This window comes from Phocoena phocoena, chromosome 14 (assembly GCF_963924675.1).
Source record: "Phocoena phocoena chromosome 14, mPhoPho1.1, whole genome shotgun sequence".
Lineage (NCBI taxonomy): Eukaryota > Metazoa > Chordata > Mammalia > Artiodactyla > Phocoenidae > Phocoena > Phocoena phocoena.
In genome coordinates, this window is record NC_089232.1 from 56,873,258 (window position 1) to 56,895,502 (window position 22,245).

Below are 22,245 nucleotides of genomic sequence, written 5' to 3' on the forward strand. Positions count from 1 at the left end.
GTGCCTAAATCAAGTACTTTTTAGTAGTCTATTTTATCCACACTCTTGACTACTTACTTATACTTTGTTTTATTTTTTTGTGGTCACTTTATGGTTTACAATATGTAACTTTAATTCATAAAAGACTTATTTCAAATGCTATTATTTTATTTTACATACAATGTAATAACTGACAATATACTTTAATATGCCCTTCCTGTTCTCTGCACTATTTTTTCATTCATTTTCCTTGATATATGCTATAAATGCTTCAATAGATTATTACTGTTTTTACTTAAAGAGTAGATTGTCTTTTAAAGAAATTAATGACATTAAAGAATGAGAAAATAAGTCCTTTGTATTCACACGTATATTAACCATTTCTAGAGTTCTTCATTCCATTGTATAGATCCAAGTTTCTTTATCATATTATTTTTCTTCCTCCTGATAAACTTCTTTTTACATTCCTTGGAGTGTAGGTCTGCTGGTCACAAATTATTTCAGCTTCTGTTTATCTAATAGTTTTTTTTTTTCACATTGTTGCTGGATATAGAATTCTAGATTGACTGTCTTGTTTCTTCCTTCAACACCTGAATATAGCCACCTCAACCTTTTAGGCTCAGTGTTTTCATTATATATCTTTTCCTATCCTTTTACTTTTAATCTTGCATGGGTTCTGATGAGAAGGTTGCAGACATCTTTAATGTTATTACTCTGTACATAACATGACTTTTTTTCTTTGCCTGCTTTTATATTTTGTTCCTCTGTATATGATATGAAAATTTCCATTGTAGCCTTTTATGCTTAGAGTTTGCATGGTAATTTTTTCTCTTTCCATACTTTGAACCTCCTTGCTGTATATATGAATATATATATATGTATATATACATATGTATTCTCTTGAGGCAGTATATAATTGGATTTTGTTTTTTAATTCAATCTGAAATCTCTGCCTTTTACTTGGAGTGTTTCCATTAAATTAATTCAGTTGGATTTAACATTGTTCATCCTCTCTGTTTCTTTCTTCTGCTGTTCTTTCTTTCCTTTTATAAATTAACTGAATATTTTTTATAATTCAATTTTAATTATATATTGATTTTTTAGCTATATCTGATTGCATTATTTTTACTGGTTACTCTAGAGATTAGAACATACATCCTTATCAAATCAGAATACAATCATTAACTTTTCAGTCTACTCAGTATTAATGGTTTATCACTTCACATAAAATATAGAAAGCTTGCAACCATATATGCCTACTTATCCACCTAGTCCTTTGTGCAATAGTTGTTATGTGTTACATCTACGTACCCTGAAAGCTTATAATACAATATTATGAATTTTTGCGTTAAACAATAATGTGTATTTTAAAAATAATATAAAAATTGTCTTTTACATTCACTGATACACTTTCACCCCCAATGCTTCATATTTCTTCCTGAAATTCCCATTTTCCACCTGGTATAATTTCCCTTCAATCTGCAACACTTCATTATTTTTTATTGATCTGAAAAGGTTTTTATTTAGCCTATATTATTGAACAATATTTTTCTGAATTTCAAGAATTACACATTTTTTCTGTTTGTTTGGTTTGTTTTCTTTTGCCTGAATAACTAGAGGTGGAGAAGGCTTCAGGCAGAAGAGTTTTAAAGGAATAGATCAGTAGATTGGTGTCAGGTTTATTGATTTTGAGATCATTAAAACTCCAAGTAGGTATATAAGCCTGTTGGTTGAGATAACAGTCAGAACTAGTCATAAAAAACTGGAGTTATCAGCATATATAGCATATAATATTGTAGAGCTGTGAGACTAGAAAAAAATCAACAAGAGAGTGAGGGTAGATGAAAAAGTGAACTATGAACTGTGTCTTAGGGCACTCCAACATTAAGATGTTAGGAAGACGAAAAAGTAGCAATAGAAAGTGAGAAAACAGCAATCCACAAGTTAGGAGGAAAATCAGTAGTTTTGTGATATTCTGCAAGCCACATAAAGAAAGAGAATTAAGGAAGATAGAATAATCAACTGTGTTAAGCACTATGGATAGATAACATGATGACTGAAAATTGACCATCAAATGTAACAGAAGGTAGGACATTGGCACCTTGAAGTTTTGGTGAAGTGGTGGAATTAAAAGCCCAACTGAAATGGGCAGTAAATTTTTTATTATGACAAGTGTGAATAGCTAAACATTTTAACTAGAACATAATAATGATGCACAAATAATATTACATTCCTTTTTATAATTATTTACATTATTATTGATATTTTATATTTTTACACTATTTGGTTGGATTCATACCCAACAGGCACTTCTCTGAAAACTACACTCCACCTCAGCCCTTGGACGTGTATTACATGAACATTTCCTCTCAGTCCTAATTGATTTGACAAAATGGTCAGTGTAACCCAACCCAACCCTACCAGATCATCCTTTTATTAAATCTGAATTGGCATTCAGAGATGTTAATTAGGTTTTGCTGATTATTTGAACTGGAGACCAGTTCTTACAAATACATAGAATTACTAAATGAGAAAAGGAACATGTACAAAAAGGAACATGGCTAACAAACCATGAACTCTAGAAATAGAGAACACTCTTATTTCCTGACATATTTCTAGATCCTGATTTTGGTTCCTCATGAACTGAACTGTTCTTTCTTTCCTTGGATTCCATGAAGTACTCTTGTATCCTGATGATATAATTTATTCCCTAACCAGTTGACCTCAATATACCAATAGAAAATGAAAAGCACTCTTTCCCCACATCAGTCAGAGCCTTGAACTTCAGTTTATTTCCCTGCCAATCTCTTCCACTCTGAATGTTCTCAAGTCAAAAATGAAAGGAAGCGAAGCCATCCCTATCAAAACAATTAGGGTCTTTTGGCCTAAAATCAGTTTTCAATAGAGAACATAGGGAATACAATTGTCATGTTTACATCTCCCTACCATCAGTTTGGTTACATCCAATATAAACTATTTTAATAACTATATAAATATATGGGCACATTTATCACCAAAAGAGTGTTTCTTATTTGTAAGTACAGACTATTTTTGAACTAAACTCTATTTTGAACAACTAAACAGTTGGATGCCAAGTGTGACATGCAAAGATAAACAAACAAACAAAAAATCATCCTGTTAATAGGAAAATGACTATGGCATTTCCTAGTGGATTTTGAAATTACTCAAATTGCTAACACGTAGGGAATAATAAGACTAGAAGAATATAGAAACCTCTAGGTAGGTTACCATCAGAAAATAACAGTATTACTTTACTATGTCTTAGACTAGCTTAATTAAAATTCATTGACACACAATGCTTCCCCATCTGCAAAGTAATAGCTTAAACATTTATGAGAAATTCTTTTTATGATACTACATACACTACTGGAAGCCAGACTTTACAATGTTCAAGAATATAAGGAAAAACCCTACAAATCATCAAACATGAATGAGAAACAGCAAAATATATACTTATATGAATATATACGTACTGATATGTATATCATTATATGCTTTGATACTATAAATGACATAATGGGCCCAAAGAAGAAATGGTTATTTTAATATGTCTTTTAGGTCAGTTAGGGTAATTATATAGGATGAATCTATTAACACCTTTTTCAGTTGTTATATTTACCCACAATAAACCCATAGAGAGCCTCCTGTAATCCTACCCATTTGTAAAATTTTAATTGTTAAATTCTTAAGAAATGATAATAAGAAAATTTCAGTTCCGATCAATCTACTGAGTTTTGTTGGCTGATAGTCACAGGAGTCACTGGCCCGCAGTAAAGAAGGTGACTACAGTACTGATACAGCTAATCCTTTATTAGGGCCATGGACCAGCTGCCCCTTTTTTAGATAGAATTAAAAAAATAAATAAATATGTTCAATATGTTCCAAAGAAAAGAAGAAGATAAATCTATTGCAACCGATCTTAATGAAACACAAATAAGTGACTTACCTGATAGAGAGTTCAAAATAATAGTCATAAAGAGGCTCACCAATGTCAGGAGAGCAATGCATAAACAAAGTGAGAATTTCAACAAAGAGATAGAAAATATTTTTTAAAAAACACCAAAAAGGAATCTATAGAGCTGAAGACTACAATATGGGTCAACAGCAGACTAGATCAAGAAAAGGAAAAGATTGGCAAATTCAAAGATAAGGCAGTGGAATTCATCCAATCAGAGGAGCAAAAAGAAAAAAGAAGGTAAAAGAGTGAAAAGAGCAGGAGGGATTTGGGGACACCATCAGCAGACCCTAAATGAGGTCTAGAAGGAGAAGAGAGAGAAAGGATCCGGGAGCCTAAAAAAAGAAATAATGGCTGACAAGTTCTTTAAACTGCATGAAGAAACAGACATCCAGACCCAGGAAGCTCAAAGAGCACCGAAGTCAATGAATCTAAAAAGACCCACATTTATGTCCTAAAAATAGACTATTATAATTAAGAAGTTTTATCTAAACATCATGATAACCACAAAGCAAAAAACCTATCATAGATTCACAAAAGATAAAGAGAAAAGAATCAAAGCATGCCACTACAGAATACCATCAAATCACAAAGTAAGAGAGGAAGAGAGGAAGAAAGTAACAAAGAAATTACAAAACATCCAGAATACAATTAACAAGATGGCAAGAGTAAATTTATACCTATCAATTATTCCTTTAAGTGTAAATGGACTAAATTCTATATATAAAAAAACCAAAAACATAGCATGGCTGAATGGATTAAAAAAAAAACAGATCCAACTATGTGCTGCCTACAAGAGACTCACTTCAGCTTTAAGAATACACATAGACTGAAAGTGAACGCTGGAAAAAAGATATTCCATGCAAACTGAAACCAAAAGAAATCAAGGTTAATAATATTTACATCAGAAAAAATAGGATTTAAATAAAAAAATAATGAGACAAAGAAGGTCATGATATAATAATAAAAAGGTCAGTTCATCAAGGGGATGTAACATGTAAGTATTTACACACTCAACAATATAAAGCAAATGTTAAGAGTTCAGAAGGAAGAAATAGAAAATAGTACAATAATAGCAGACTAATTCAATGACCCACTTTCAACAATGGATAGATTAATCAGACAGAAAATGAATCAGGAAACATTGGACTTAAACTGCATGTTAGACCAGATGAACCTAACAGACATACACAGAACAATCCATTCAACAGCATTAGAATACACATTCTTCTAAAGCACACATGAAACACTCTACAGGATAGACCATATGTTAGGCCACACAAAAGTCTTAGTAAAGTTAAGATTATTAAAATCAGATCAAGCATCTTTTTCCAACCACACAGTATGAAATAAATATCATTAAAAGAACTCAAAAAATATTACAAACGTGGAGATTAAATGACATGCTTCTAAACAACCAGTGGGTCGAAGAAGAAATAAAAAGGAAATTTAAAAAATCTTGAGACAAATGAAAATGGAAACACAACATACCAAAACTCATGGGATGCAGCAAAACCAGTTCTAAGAGGGAAGTTTATAGTGACAAATGCATATGTGAGGAAAAAAGAAATAACTTAAATAAACAACCTAACTTTACATCTCAAGAAACTGAAAAAAAAAGAGCAAACTAAGCCCAAAGGTAGTAGAAGAAAGAAAATACCATAGATCAGAATGGAAATAAATGAAAGAGACTACAAAGACAATTGAAAAGAACAATGAAACAAAGAGCTGGTTTTTAAAAAAGATAAACAAAATTGGAAATTCTTTAATTAGCCTAAGAAAAAAAGAGAAGACTCAAAAAAAATCAGAAATTAAAAAGGATACATTACAACTGATAACACAGAATTAGAAAGATTATAAGAGACTACAAGGAACAATTATATGCTAACAATTGGAAACAGAGGAAATAGATGTCTCTAGAAACATACTAGCTACTAAGACTGAGTTATGAAGAAATAGATCATTTGAATATACCAATATTGAGTAAGGGGATTGAATCAGTGATCAAAAACCTCCTAACAAATAAAAGCCCAGGATCTGATGGCTTTACTGATTAATTAACCAAAGATTTAAAGAATTAATACAAATCCTTCTTAAACTCTACCCAAAAATAAAAGATGACGAAATACTTGCAAACTCATTTTACATAGCCAAGATTACCCTGATACTAAAGCCAGACAAGGACACTACAAGAAAAGAAAAAATACAGGCCAATATCCATAATGAATATAGATACAAAAGTTCTCAGCAAAATAGTAGCAAACCATATTCAGTAAATTAAAAGGATCATATGCCATGACCAAGTGGGATTTATTTCTGGGATGCAAGGATGGTTCAACACACATAAATTAATAAATGTAGTACACCACATTAACAAGATAAAACATAAAAATTATATGATTATTTCAATAGGTGCAGAAAAAGCTTTTGAGAAAAGTCAACATTTTTTTTCATTAAAAGGAAACCTCTCAACAAATTGGGTATAAAAGGAATTTCCATCAACATAATTAAGGCTGTATATGACAAGCTATAGCTAACATCATACTCAATGATGAAAAGCTGAAAGTTTTCCTCCAAATTCAGGAAAAACATGCAGATGCCCAGGCTCTCACCTCATTTATTCAACACGGTACTGGAAGAAATTAGGCAAGAAAAAGAAATAAAAGGTGTCCATGTTGGAAAAAAAGAAGTTAGCTTTTATCTGTTTGCAGATGACATGATATCATATATTAAAAAACCTAAAGGTCCCACCAAAATCCTGTTAGAACTAATAAATGAATTCAGTAAAGTACAGAATACAAAATTAATATACAAATCTGTGTTTCTATACAACAACAATAAACTATCTGAAAGAGAAATTAAGAAAAAAATCTCATTTATAATTTCATCAAAAAAGAAGAAACTACTTAGGAATAAATTTAACCACAGAGATGAAAGATCTGTACAATAAAATATATGTCTTTGATAAAAGAAATTAAAGAACACACAAATAAACAGGAAAATATTCTGTGTCCATGAACTGGAAGAACTATTATTAAAGTGTCCTAGGGCTTCCCTGATGGCACAGTGGTTGAGAGTCCGCCTGCCGATGCAGAGGACACGGGTTTGTGGCCCGGTCTGGGAAGATCCCACATGCTGTGGAGCGGCTAGGCCCGTGAGCCATGGCCGCTGGGCCTGCGCGTCGGGAGCCTGTGTTCCGCCGCCATGGGAGAGGCCACAACAGTGAGAGGCCCGTGTACCGCAAAAAAAAAAAAAGAAAAAAAAAGTCCATACTACCCAAAGCTGCCTACAGATTTAACATAATCCATACCAAAAATTCCAACAGCATTTTTCACAGAAAAATCAATCCTAAAATTTGTATGGAATCACAGAAGACTCCGAAGAGACAAAATGATATTGAGAAAGAAGAACAAAGCTGGAGAGATCATACTTCATGATTTCAAAATATGTTACAAAGTTATAGTAACAAAAACATATATGTCAATTGATTTTTGACAAAGGAGCCAAGCATATACAATGGGAAAAGGATAGTCTCTTCAATAAATGTTGTTTGGAAACTGGATATCCACAGGCAAGAAATGAAACTGGGCCCCTATTTTACTCTGTATACAAATTTCAACAAAAATGGATTAAAGACTTGAACATATAGGCCTAAAACCATAAACCTGTATAAGAAAACATAGGCTGTAAGCTCCTTGACATTGGTCTTGGCAGTGACTATTTGGATTTGACGCTGAAAGCAAGGGCAACAAAACCAAAACTCAACAAATGGGACTACATCAAACTAAAAAGCATCTGCACAGCAAAAGGAACCATCAATAAAATGAACAGGCATCTTATGGAATGGGAGAAAATATCTGCAAAATATTTATGTCATAAGGGGCTAGTATCCAAAATATACAGGAAACTCACAACTCAATAGCAAAAAGCAATAGCCCAATTAAAAAGTGGGTGAAGTATCTAAATAAACATTTTTCCAAAAAAGACATACAAGTGACCAACAGGTACATGAAAAGGTGATCACCACCACTAATCATTAGGGAAATGAAAATCAAAACCACAACGAGGTATCACCTCACACTCATTAGAATGGCTATTATTAAGAAGGCAAGAGACAGCAAGTGTTAGCATGGATGTGGAGAAAAGGGAACATTTTTACACTGTTGGGATTGCAAATTAGTTCAGCCATTATGGAAAACAGTATGGAGGTTTCTCAAAACATTAAAAATAGAACTACCATTTGATCTAGAAATTCTTCTGGACATTTATCCAAAGGAAATGTAAACAGGATATCAAAGAGATATATGTACTCCCATGTTTACTGCATTGCAGTATTATTATCCACAGTAGCCAAGATATGGAAACAACCTAAATGTTCATCAACAGATGAATAAAGATGTCATATCTCACACACACACTCACACACACACACACACACACACACACACACACTGGAATATTACTCAGCCATGAGAAAGAAGGAAATTCTGCCACTGGTGACAACATGGATGGAACCTGAGGGCATTATGTTAAGTGAGGTAAGTCAGACAGAGAAGGACAAATAGTGTATGATACCACTTATATGTGTAATCTAAAAAGCCAAACCCATAAAATCAGAGAGTAGAATGATGGTTACCAGGGGCTGGGGGGAATGGGGAAGATGTTGTTTGAGGGTACAGTTGCTAAGAGAATATTAATTGTTCCCACCATAAAAAAGAAATGATAATTATGTGACATAATAGAGGTGTTAGCTAACACTACAGTAATAATCATACTGCAAAATATAAACATATCAAATCAATACATTGTACAACTTAAACTTACACAATGTTATGTGTCAATTATATCTTAATAAGTTTAAAAATAGAAGGTACTCAACATCACTAATTATCAGGGAAATGAAAACCACAATATGTTATTACCTCATGCCTTTAGGATGTCTATTATCAAAAAAGATGAGAGATTAATGCTGGTGAGGATATAAGAAAAGGGAGCCCTTGTATACTGCTGGTGGGAATGTAAACTGGTAGAGCCATTATTGAAAATAATATAGAGATTCCACAAGAAATTAAAATAGAACTATCATATGATCCAGCAATCTCACTTCTGAGTATATACTCAAAGGAAAAGAAATCACTATCTCAAAGAGAAATTTGTACTCCCACATTCATAGCTGCATTATTCACAATAGCCAAGGCCTGGAACCAACCTAAATATTGCTGTAGATGAAAGGATAGATGTAATGTTAATTGAATATTATTTGGCCTTAAAAAAAAGGAAATCCTGCCATTTGTGACAACATGAATGAGCCTGGAGGGTATCATGCTAAGTGAAATAAGCCAGGCAGAGAAAGACAAATACTGCCTGGTATCACTTATAGGTGGGGAAGGATAGTCAAATTCTTAGAAACAGAGAGTTGGATGGTGGTTGCCAGGGACTGGGGAGGTGGGGAGAGGAGAAATAGGGAGAGGCTGGCAATAGGATGTAAACTTTCTGTTGTAAGATGAATAAGGTCTGAGGATCTAATGTATAGCATAGAGACTGTAGTTAATAATACTATATCGTGTAATTGAAATTTGCTAAGAGAGAAGATCTTAAATGTTCTCACCAAAAAAAAAAAAAAAGTAAATACGTGAGGTGATGGATGTGTTAACTCAACGGCTGGAATCTTTTCACAATGTATATGCGTATCATATCATGGTGTACATTTCACTACAATTTCATTTGTCAGTTATACCGCAATAAAACTGAAAAAAAGGGAAAAGCTTAAGACATGAATATTTTGTGCAATCAAGTCTATGCACTTTTATATATGTGATATTTGCCTCTGTTTACAGATTCTTAGAATTGTAGTAAAACATTTTTTAATGCTTCTGCTTTTGCCTTTTTTGTTATGGTTTTCTTCTTAAAAAAAAATCAATCTAGCTCCACTTTACTTCTTTGGAGGTTTCTGTCTATCTCTGGGTATGCTTTTACTTCACACCATGTTTAAAATCATTATATTATTATTGACAGCATCAAAACAGCTGGTGGCCATGTGTGGGATGAGATTAATAACCGTGCAGCTGGAAGATTAGATTGTCAAGCCATGAACTCAAGTCGAGAGTCTATATTTATTACTAATATTGGGAGAACTTTTCAAAGAGATAGTTTAAACTCTGCTCTGGAGTACAGACAAGAGCTTGTCTCTGGGAAACGAGGTTGGTGAAACAATTTAGGAATAGGGTGATGACTTGGTAGCGTGAGCCACATACCAAACAAGGTAAGTACTTACTTCAACCATGACCTTTGAACAGTTTTCAGTGATAGTGCGGAGGCATTTTTAGGAATGGAATTGGAACAAGATGTGCTTCTTCCCAAGAGTAAGCTGTGAAATGAGTCTTTTAAATAGTTTTTGATTACAATTTCTGAGCCCAGTGCTTGAAGGTGTCAGTCAGGCTGAAAAGCAGTGTTGTTTATTTCATTGTCAGGGTGAGAATATGATGGAAGAGAGTTTCTAACATCCTTTGGAACCAATTTAAATATTCTGAGGAAAAAACTTCCCTGCTTAATTGTTATGTAAAATATTTTGAGTGAATTTTGAGTTAGAGAATAACTTAGATCTTCTCCAATTTCTGTTACTGACAGTTTGTACCTTTATTTAACATATTTAACAATAAGCAAACTGGGAAAGTTGTTTTGCAGGACATTTTTTTTAATCAAAAGTTATTTTTTTGTTTCATCAGTTTACAAATATTGAAACCTAATAATTTCCTCTTATTTATACATATTTCTTTAAATTTTTCTTTTAATTTTTGTATTTTAAAAAAAGTTAAGCCAGTGAAAAATGAAAAAAATCATTCAAGTAAAATGAAATATATGTCAATCAATTAACACAAATGAAGTTTGGCCATTAGTTTCTAAGTCTTATATAACTGTGATATTTTAAGACTGGCAATGTAGTTTGATATTTATCTGTAATTTGATTTCAAGAATCTATGAGGGACAGAAGAAACAAAAAACACAACAAGTAGGAGAGTAGGCAATGGATAGGTTTTGAACTGAAAATTTTGTTAGACATTGGGTAGAGAAGCTGATGAACCCTAGCGATAATGAGATGGTGTGTCAGAGTGATTCCAACTCAAGAAGATCTACAGAATTCTCTGGAGAAATGGCATTTAATAAATTCTGGGACCTTTGTTAGTTCTGCATTATTTTATATCATATTTGGGTTCTTATTTTTAAAAGACTTTAAATGAACTAGAGAAATATGCCATTTAACAAAACCATTTATTAAACCTTCTCGTAAAATAATCCCCAGGCAATACAAGCCAGAGTTCTTCAAAACTCTTTTAATGTGTTTATCCATTATGAACATATATGTAGTTGATAAAACGCTAACATACAACAGTAATATACTATATTTCATCAATTCTAAAGTGCCCTTTTAAAAATTTTTAATATTTCCCAAATCATGATGCATTTCACATTTACAGTCAGACACCTACTCATAGTTTAATGATTTCAAGTTATGTGCCTTGACGGTTCTGTGCATATTGAATTTAATTGTCACTTAGAAGTCTTCAAAACGATTATCCTGTGATTGGATATTGAAAGAAAAAGACATTATGTAATCAGCAAGGCACAAAAGCAGGGTGGCAGAGCACAAATTCAATATAAGTGAAGCAAACATTTGTGTTTAGAAATATGACTTCAATTCCATATTTGTTGCAAAGCAACAAAATATATTACATATCCTAAGGAAGAAACATGTTCCCAAGTAAATAAAACTGTTATTATTTTTTTAATGTATCAAACACCAAGGAATGCAACTGATGACAGCCCAAAAAATATATGAATAGCTTAGATTAGGTTAAAGAAATTCCAAAGCAACAAACATCTATTGTGATCAATTTATGTGTCATTCTGGACTCATTTTAAAAAGCATAGATCTATGAGATTAGATCACTCCCTAACACCATACACAAAAATAAGCTCAAAATGGATTAAAGACCTAAATGTAAGGCCAGATACTATCAAACTCTTAGAGGAAAACATAGGCAGAACACTCTATGACATAAATCACAGCAAGATCCTTTTTGATCCACCTCCTAGAGAAATGGAAATAAAAACAAAAATAAACGAATAGGACCTAATGAAACTTCAAAGCTTTTGCAAAGCAAAGGAAACCATAAACAAGACCAAAAGACAACCCTCAGAATGGAAGAAAATATTTGCAAACGAAGCAACTGACAAAGGATTAATTTCCAAAATTTACAAGCAGCTCATGCAGCTCAATAACAAAAAAACAAACAACCCAATCCAAAAATGGGCAGAAGACCTAAACAGACATTTCTCCAAAGATGATATACAGACTGCCAACAAACACATGAAAGAATGCTCAACATCATTAAGCCTTAGAGAAATGCAAATCAAAACTACAATGAGATATCATCTCATACCAGTCAGAATGGCCATCATCAAAAAATCTAGAAACAATAAATGCTGGCGAGGGTGTGGAGAAAAGGGAACCCTCTTGCACTGCTGGTGGGAATGTGAATTGGTCCAGCCACTATGGAGAACAGTATGGAGGTTCCTTAAAAAACTACAAATAGAACTACCATACGACCCAGCAATCCCACTACTGGGCATATACCCTGATAAAACCAAAATTCAAAAAGAGTCATGTACCAAAATGTTCATTGCAGCTCTATTTACAATAGCCAGGACATGGAAGCAACCTAAGTGTCCATCTACAGATGAATGGATAAAGAAGATGTGGCACATATATACTATGGAATATTACTCAGCCATAAAAAGAAACGAAATTGAGCTATTTGTAATGAGGTGGATAGACCTAGAGTCTGTCATACAGGGTGAAGTAAGTCAGAAAGAAAAAGACAAATACCGTACGCTAACACATATATATGGAATTTAAGAGAAAAAAAAATGTCATGAAGAACCTAGGGGTAAGACAGGAATAAAGACACAGACCTACTGGAGAACAGACTTGAGGATACGGGGAGGGGGAAGGGTGAGCTGTGACAGGGCGAGGGAGAGTCATGGACATATACACACTAACAAACGTAAGGTAGATAGCTAGTGGGAAGCAGCCGCATGGCACAGGGATATCGGCTCAGTGCTTTGTGACCGCCTGGAGGGGTGGGATAGGGAGGGTGGGAGGGAGGGACACGCAAGAGGGAAGAGATATGGCAACATATGTATATGTATAACTGATTCACTTTGTTATAAAGCAGAAACTAACACACCATTGTAAAGCAATTATACCCCAATAAAGATGTTAAAAAAAAAAACCAGAAACTGAAAAAATTATAAATATTCATCTTATAATTATTATGGCATTTCAAATGAGTGAGAAAAGGATGAGTTATTCATTAATTATTGATAATACATTCATTACCTGAAAAAATTGTCTGTGTTATATTAGAAGCAACCAACTCCAGTGCACGCATAAATATTTCATTTTTACCAAATAAATAAAAGCAGAGACTACTGAAAGAACCAGAGAGATTGTATTGTTCATCTCCATCACCTTACATTGGAAAAAACCTGATTTTAGAGAGGTTCAGTTTCTGTTAAAAGGCCAATTAATTTAGTAGAGAGCCATAATCTGGGTCTCTGATTCAGTGCTTATTCTACTATATTATGCTTTCTTTAGGAGACAGTTAAATACACATAGGCCTGATGGGAGGCTCAGATTCAATTACTTTACATTCTCATCCACAGAGACATAAATAGAGAATGGAATTAAAAGGTAATTAAGCTAGAAATCTTAAAAGTGTTGATATTTCCTATTTTCGAAAATCTCCAATAAACGTAACCCCACAACAATTCTTATCAGAGTGAGAAAGTCCTTGAGTTTAATAAAAACACTTCAAATGTCTAGACTTAATCTCACTTGCTATAGATTGAACTTTCTTCCTCATACTCTTCTTGGAGGAGTTCAAGACAAATTCTATAGAGGTCACTTTCCTAGAACTCAATTTTAGTGGGAATCTAGAGATGGCAAAAAGTACACTTTTTCTTCAAGTAACATTATATTAGTTTGACTCCATTTTAGTTTCAAACATAAGAAATGGCACTGTCAAAAGAATAGACCCCATTCAGGTATAATATTGATATAAGAAGGTTTAGATCATTTTCTGGATTAGTTGCCATAACCCAGAAACACTTCTGTTTCTGGGGTTGTAAAGTGGACACATGCTTGGTGCCCTGCCCAGTTCCCCTTCCCTGGCTGGTTCACTTATGTCCCAGCTGCAGTTGAGTACTGACTGCAACAACTCAGATTTACCTGTCTCCTAAGAATTGCCACCTGGCCTGATACACCTGGAAAATGACACTGTCTCCACAAAGTGCAGTCTATAGCTCATGACTGACTGATACTGGAGTACAAAAGGTCAGCTCCTTATCTACATGGGGCTTTGCATTACTATTTATGCTCCAGAGCTCACCTGGGGTCAGAATGACTCTAGGCTTCAGCTGAGCCCTCATGTTTGCCCAGATTCCTTGTATCTTGTTTATCTTACTCCCTTGCAGGTTTCACCTGAGTGCACTCCTTCACTAAATCACTTGCATAAGAATTCTCACATCAGGCTCTGACTCTAGAGGACACAACTTAGCACAAGGAATGGACAAGTAATTTCTCTGGTCCCCACAGAAAAAATTGTTTTGCTTTGAACCACAAACAAAGATAAACAAAAAGAACCCTCTTACTTGAAGATACGATATTCCTCTGTTTATACTGAGTGATAATCTGTTGAGTCTACTCGCCCCTAAACAGCCTCCTGAATTCGTCCTGTTTCTCCTATCTTATGACATATGGAAATATCCACTTATTCCTCATATCCATCTATTTCTTCACCCTACTTAGCTTATGGCACTGTCTATTGGTTTAGCTACAGCTACTTTTTTCGCAGTTTCTCAAACAGAACTGAGTTATAGCTGAAGCATGACTGTAGGACCCACTTCACATGGCAGTAAGTAGAGGCAAGTATAGGCAGCAGGTGGCCTTGTTAACAAAGGCGTGGGTCTCTGCAGTCTCTTGGAACATAGAACTGAACTATGAAGACCACATAAACAGAATGTAGAGGCAGTCAGTCATTCACTTCTCCCTTCAATCATGCATTCAACAAGTGTTTGTCAAATATCTTCCATGGGCCAAGAACTATGCTCTGGCTGGAAACACAATGGCAACCCAGTGCTAACCCAGACATGAACCTCGCCTTCAAGGAACTTAAATTCTATTGGAGGAGGCAAGAGAACTTTAATCCAGTAATTATAATAAATGTTGTATGCTCTGTGATAGTAAAAGCAGAAGGTGCTCAGGTGCACATAGCAGAATCATCGTCTAACTCAGCATCCAGTACATGGTTTCCTAGGGGAAGCAATGACCAAACTGGGATGTGAAGTTTGAGTCACCATTAGCAGGCAAAATGGGAAAGTGGAAAGCACGCTCCAGGCAGAAAAAAAGACCATATAAGAGACCCAGAAGCAAAAGATGTCTGGAATATTTGAGGAAGGTGAAGTGCAGTATGCCTGGACTAGGGGAAAGAGAATGAGAAATTAGATGGTGACTAGAAAGGAAAAGGGGACAGATCACAAAGGGCTTTGCGTTATTTATAACTGAGAGAATAAGATCCTTCTGTCTCACCCGTCTCTGAGTCAGGCTAACAATAAACTTCTCTTTTCATAGTTACATAACTTTCAGAAAACAAGTAACATTACACTTTACTAGAAGGTATATATTCATATTCCGGTCAGTGACAAAGCAGGGGACTTGAAAACAGTAGCAATTTTGAAGGTCTGAGCAGCTATATCCTCTCCCTGTGGTATCTCAACTCAATCATCTTTGGCCAACGTACTGTAATAGTACTGTAGCATCCTCACAATATTGTTTACATTGGTGTGGTTCTTTGACATTTACAAAGATTTTTCTTCTTTTTCTTGGACTTAGCCTACACTTTTGTTCTTAGCTACTAGCTACTATTGTTTTTGGTTCAAGTGATACTTCCTATTAGGTGGGTCAGATAGGATATTTTATCACAGTCATTTAAGAGGAGGAAGTGAGACCAAACACTTTTAAATGTCTTTTATAAATTAAGAGAACAAGAACTGTCGAATTTTGGACACCATCCAGGTCTCTAGATTCTATGTCCAGAGCTCAGCCCCAAAGCACTGCATCCATCACATGCCCATCTCAGTCCCTCCCATGGCCTCTGGTCTCCACAAAGCAGAGGGATGGATTAAAGACTTAAAACGTTGTTTAAAATCATTAGCTTTTACAATCTGAGCTATCATATCTATGCCGATGTCCTGTTAGAGAAGAAAGCCTAATGGAAACAAGGTTCTTTCTTGTCAAAGAAAAAGAGGGGAGGAGGGAGAGTATCATGATTTTTGAGTTTGGTTTTTAAATTTTCAAGTTTTTAGTCATTACAGTATACAAGTTGCACTAAGAAATAAACATCAGTGAGTAGAATAATTTTAAACATATAAGGATTACTTCAAACAGGACACTAATGATGTTTATCTGTCATGTGTTCGATAGAAATGGGGTCCAACTGTTGAGCACAACTGAATTATCAAGCAATGCATTAAAATGGCAGGTGGGGGGACTACAAATCAATTACATTCTGCATGTTATAGTGCCTGGCAAACATCCAATTTTCTAGCAGATGAAAGGTTTTGTTTTGTCTTTCCTGAGAGTGATAAAACCTCTTTGCTGATGTTCATTCTCTGTAGGAAATTAAGGACATTATTTGAGAAAATATATAATTATTCACATGTTGAATAGAAGAAGTTTTTTCACAGTAAGAGATACTTAGAGATACTGATTTTTTTTTTTTTTTTGCCATACGCGGGCCTCTCACTGTTGTGGCCTCTCCCGTTGCAGAGCACAGGCTCCGGACGCACAGGCTCAGCGGCCATGGCTCACGGGCCCAGCCGCTCCGCGGCATGTGGGATCTTCCCGGACCGGGGCACGAACCCGTGTCCCCTGCATCGGCAGGTGGACTCTCAACCACTGCGCCACCAGGGAAGCCCTGATACTGATGTTTTAAATCTGCTTCCTTTGTGCTAATCACAAAGGCTCAGTCACATAGTGCAAGTCTATCGCAGAACTTTCATGTATGTCCTGTGACGGCAGTTTTTTTTCTGAGTAAAGGAAAAAGAGCAGAGAGGACACAGCATATAATCAGGGGACATTCTTTTCAGCAGCCCAAAGAGGACACATACTCTGAAGACAATTGTGAGATAAGAAAGCTTCCTTTGAGGTCCTCCCTCATCCATTGAGACGCCCACTTTTATGCCATCCTTTACTGAAGCTCTCCAATCATTAGTCCTGTGTTTGTCTCTGTCAGACTTAGCCTTAGTTATCTAGTTACTCTTTGCTGAATTATTGTTATTTTCACTTTCTACTTTATGTATTGTTTGGAAATTTTGCACTCACATTAGTTTTATAATGAGAAAATGAAAACATATTCCTATTTTGTGAAAATAAGGTGTTTGTGGATAAATATTTTTTAAAGACTGAATTATAGAAAAAAACCAATGGGAAAATTAATGAGGAAGATGCTGCCTCATTTTTTCTGTTCCAACACAACCCATTTGTATCCTGAGAGTGACAAAATACTTCAGATATTTCTAATGGAGGGAATTTAATACTGGGGATAGGGTACACGTGTGATGGAAGAGCTAAGAAGCTAAATATGGGCTCAGGAGACAACATGGCAATTAAGAAGTCATTATTAAGTAACAGTTAAGAAAACATAGTGACTGATTTAAAGTCAAGTCTGTAAAAGATGATTTCAAGATTATTTCTTCTGAGATATTTTTGGGAAAATGTCTGTTTTTAAGAGAAATTAGAAACCAAGAGGAAAACCTGGTTTAGAAGGAAAGATAATGATTTGAGGTGATTATGGAAAATACAAGCAGACATTTTAAGTATTATTATCAGTATTTGGCACATAGTAAATACTGAGTAAATGTGGGTTTTGCTTTGATTTTTTTAAAAAATTATGTAAGAAGTATTATATTAAGATAATGGTTAAATTACCTGTATAAATTTAATATTTATCAATAGTGGATAAAATCACAAACAGTATATGTAGATGATAGATAAAAAGCCAAGGACCAGACTTAAGACTTAAGGAATACCCAAATACTAGAGTAAAAAAAAAAAAAGAAGAAAGAAAAATTAGAAGAGACAAATTATAAATATTGTGCATCTCTGATGAACTACATTCAATACGAGGTGCTTTATGAAATGTGGAAACAGTAATTAACAAAAGCCTCCTGAGAAAAACACAGAATCAGAATTATGAGTCTTTAAAAAGAAATCACATTTAGTTAAAGGGACACTGAGGCAAATCATTTGGACCTAAAAATGCTTTTTTTAAATGTTCAGGCACTACACTGTAAATCTCTTTACCTTTACCTGACTGATAAGAAAAATTAAATGATACAAAATACTACAAACCATAGAAACCAAAGAGGGTCCCCTTTTTTCCAGGTTTATTTAAACTGACAGAATAACGTTGTGTAAATTTAAGGTGTAAAACGTGTTGATTTGATACACTTACACATTGCAAAATAATTACTAACATACCTTAGCTAACACCTCTATCAAGTCACATAATTACCATTTCTTTTTTGGTCTCAAGAATAATTTTGTCCATGTTCTCACCTCTTTCAAAATTAACAGGTTTCTTCTCATATGTTTTTAATTTTTCCTATAAAGTGATTACGAGTTTTTGCTGCCACATTCTTTTATTACTGAGCTTCCCTCTACCTAGCTAGAGATATAAACATTGTAACAGCACAGACACCAATGTTCAGGAGACCTGGTGCAGGTAACTATGGAAAGTCATGAGTCATGGTATATTTGTTTTCTATACTGCTGATGTAACAAACACTACCATGGACTTTGTGGTAACTTGTGGATTAAAAGAAAACACAAAGATTCGTTTTCTTACTGTTCTGTAGGTGAGAGTCTGACACAGGTCCTCTGGAGGCTCCATGGGAAAATCCATTCCTTACTTTTTTCTAGCTTTTAGAAGCCACATGCATTTCTTCCGTGCTGGCCCCTTTCGTCCACGAGCTAGCAACATCGCGTCTTTCTGACCTTTCCTCCATTGTGAGACGCCTTCCCTCACCACAGCTGCAAAAGGTTCTCCATTTTAAGGACTCATGTGATTACATTGGTTCCATCTGGATTATCCAGGATAATTTCCCCATCTGAAGGTCATCAGATTAGCAACCTTCATTTCATCTTTATATTTAATTCCCTTTTGCCATGTTCACAGGTCCTGGCGTTTCTGACATGAACCTCTTCGACAGGGGCATAATTATTTTGCCTGTCACCCATAGATGAGATATTGTTAATCACTTCAGTTGTAACTGGATTTATAAAGAAACTTACTATTGTTGCTGTTGATACTTTTCCTAATTACTTTCCCAACTGGAGATAATTAGATATTATAGAAACCTGAGAAGCTTCTAGTGTTTGGAATAACTGACCTTTAGTAACTCTCTCTGCTGCTGCTATTTATAAGAATTTCCAATGAAACCAAGGTGCATCTAAAAATTTATGAACATAAAATAAAAGATGAACATTTTTTCTCTCGCATGTTATTTCATTCTTTTTTTAAAATACATCTTTATTGGAGTATCATTGCTTCACAATACTGTGTTAGTTTCTGTTGCACAACAAAGTGAATCAGCCATATGCATACATATGTCCCCATATCCCCTCCCTCTTGAGCCTCCCTGCCATCCTCTCTATCCCACCCCTCTAGATCATCACAAAGCACTGAGCTGATCTTCCTGTGCTGTGCTGCTGCTTCCCACCAGCCAACTATTTTACATTTGGTAGTGTACATATGTTGATGCTACTCTCACTTTGCCCCAGCTTCCTGCTCCTACCCCGTGTCCTCAAGTCCATTTTCTATGTCTACCTCCTTATTCCTGCCCTGCAACTAGGTTCATCAGTACCATTTTATTTATTTATTTTTTAGATTCCATATATATACTTTAGCATACGGTATTTGTTTTTCTCTTTCTGACTTACTTCACTCTGTATGACAGACTCTAGGTCCATCCACCTCACTACAAATAACTCAATTTCATTTCTTTTTATGGCTGAGTAATACTCCATTGTATATATGTGCCACATCTTCTTTATCCATTCATCTGTCGAGGGACACTTAGGTTGGTTCCATGTCCTGGCTATGGTAAATAGTGCTGCAATGAACACCGTGGTACATGTCTCTTTTTGAATTATGGTTTTCTCAGGGTATATGACCAGTAGTGGGATTGCTGGGTCATATGGTAGTTCTATATTTAGTGCTATAAGGAACCTCCATACTGTTCTCCATAGTGGTTGTATCAATTTACACTCCCACCAACAGGCAGGAGGGTTCCCTTTTTACCACACCCTTTCCAGCATATATTATTTCTAGATTTTTTGATTATGGCCATTCTGACCAGTGTGAGGTGATACCTCATTGTACTATTGATTTGCATTTCTCTGATAATTAGTGATGTTGAGCATCTTTTCATGTGCCTCTTGGCCATCTGTATGTCTTCCTTGGTAAAATGTCTATTTAGGTCTTCTGCCCATTTTTTAAATGTATTCTTTGTTTTTTGATATTGAGCTCCATGAGCTGTTTGTATATTATGGAAATTAATCCTTTGTTGTTTCATTTGCAAATATTTTCTCCCATTCTGAGGGTTGTCTTTTCATTTGTTTATGGTTTCCTTTGCTGTGCAAAAGCTTTTAAGTTTAATTAAGTCCCATTTGTTTATTTCTGTTTTTATTTCAGTTACTCTAGGAGGTGGGTCAAAAAAGATTTGCATGGTTTATGTCAAAGAGGGTTTTTCCTATGTTTTCCTCTAAGAGTTTTATAGTGTCTGGTCTTACATTTAAGTCTTTAATCCATTTTGAGTTTATTTTTATGTATGGTGTTAGGTAGTATTCTAATGTCATTCTTTTACATGTAGCTGTCCGGTTTCCCCAGCACCCCTTATTGAAAAGGCTGTCTTTTCTCCATTGTATGTTCTTGACTCTGTTGTAAATTAGATGCCATATGTATGTGGGTTTATCTCTAGGCATTCTATCCTGTACCATTGATCTATATTTCTGTTTTTGTGCTGGTACCATTCTGTCTTGATTACTGTAGCTTTGTGGTATAGTTTGAAGTCAGGGAGCCTGATTCCTGCAGCTCCATTTTTCTTTTCCACGATTGCTTTGGCTATTTGGGGTCTTTTGTGTTTCCATACAAATTCTGAAATTTTTTATTCTAGTTGTGTGAAAAATGCCATTGGTAGTTTGATAGGGATTGCATTGAATCTGTAGATTGCTTTGGGTAGCATAGTCATTTTCACAATATTGATTCTTCCAATCCAAGAACATGGTATATTTCTCCATCTGTTTATGTCATCTGTGACTTCTTTTATCAGCGTTTTATAGTTTTCTGAGTACAAGTGTTTCACCTCCTTAGGCAGGTTTATTCCTAGGTATTTTATTCTTTTTGTTGCAATGGTAAATGGGAGTGTTTCCATAATTTCTTGTTCTGATTTTTCGTTGTTGGTATATAGGAATGCCAGAGAGTTCTGTGCATTAACTTTGTATCCTGCAAACTTCCCAAATTCATCAATTAGTTCTAATAGTTTTCTGGTGCCATCTAGGATTTTCTATGTATAGTATCATGTCATCAGCAAACAGTGACAGTTTTACTTCTTTTCCAATTAGGATTCCTTTTACTTCTTTTCCTTCTCTGATTGCTGTGGCTAGGACTTCCAAAACTATGTTGAATAAAAGTGGTGCGACTGGACATCCTTGTCTTGTTGCTGATTTTAGTGGAGATGCTTTCAGTTTTTCACCATTGAGTATGATGCTTGCTGTGGGTTTGTCATATATATCGCCTTTATTATGTTGAGGTAGGTTCCCTCTATGCCCATTTCCTGGAGAGTTTTTATCACAAATCGGTGTTGAAATTTGTCTAGAGCTTTTTCTCAATCTGTTGAGATGATCATATGGTTTTTATTCCTTAATTTGTTAATGTGGTATATCACATTGATTGATTTGCATATTTTGAAGAATCCTTGCATCCCTGGGATAAACCTCACTTGATCATGGTGTATGATCCTTTTAATGTACTGTTGGAGTCTGTTTGCTAGTATTATGTTCAGGATTTTTGCATCTATGTTCATCAGTGATATTGATCTATTATTTTCTTTTTCTGTGACATATTTTTCTGGTTTTGGTATCAGGGTGATGGTGGCTTCGTAGAATG